The sequence below is a fragment of the Capricornis sumatraensis genome, chromosome 9, assembly GCF_032405125.1.
Source record: "Capricornis sumatraensis isolate serow.1 chromosome 9, serow.2, whole genome shotgun sequence".
In the NCBI taxonomy this organism is placed as follows: Eukaryota; Metazoa; Chordata; class Mammalia; order Artiodactyla; family Bovidae; genus Capricornis; species Capricornis sumatraensis.
Genome location: NC_091077.1, coordinates 78,442,826 through 78,443,433, shown reverse-complemented (window position 1 = coordinate 78,443,433; position 608 = coordinate 78,442,826). Strand labels below are relative to the sequence as shown.

Sequence of the window (608 nt, the reverse complement as noted above, 5' to 3'; positions counted from 1 at the left end):
ATGCTGAAGCAGAAGTTCCAACACTTTGGCCACCTGATTCAAAGAGATGACTCATTGGAAAAGACCCTGATGCTGAGAAAGATTGAAGACAAAAGGAGAAGGGGGCAGCAGAGGATGAGATGGTTACATAGCATCACCAACTCAGTGGACATAAACTCTGGAATATAATGAAGGACAGGGGAGCCTGGTGTGCTGCAGTCCATAGGGTTGCAAAGAATTGGGTACCATTTAGTGACTTCCCTGGTGGCTCAGATGGTAAAGCATCTGCCTACAATGCAGGAGACCCAGGTTAGATCCCTGGGTTGGGAAGATCCTTTGGAGAAGGAAATGGCAACCCACTCCAGTACTCTTGCCTGGAAAATCCCATGGACAGAGGAGCATGGTAGGCTACAGTCCTTGGGGTCACAAAGAGCTGGACACAACTGAGTGACTTCACTTTCACTTTAGGGACTGAACAACAACAAAAAATAAACTGTTGAGAACTAAAGTGATTTCTAGGCTTCTGCTCTGATTAAACAAAATTTGAAAACTAGATATTTATAACTTTTTAAGTTCCCTGAAAACAATCCATAGACAGAATGAGTTCAAGAACCCTTCTCAAGTCTTAT

At 43.6% G+C, this 608-nt stretch overlaps 1 non-coding gene across 1 annotated transcript; it reads left to right on the top strand.

The window, feature by feature from the left end:
- The first annotated feature begins 237 nt into the window (after nt 1-237).
- On the top strand, nt 238-309 carry TRNAC-ACA (transfer RNA cysteine (anticodon ACA)). Its single transcript has one exon. It is a non-coding gene; the product is annotated as a tRNA-Cys (tRNA).
- The last annotated feature ends 299 nt before the right edge of the window (nt 310-608 follow it).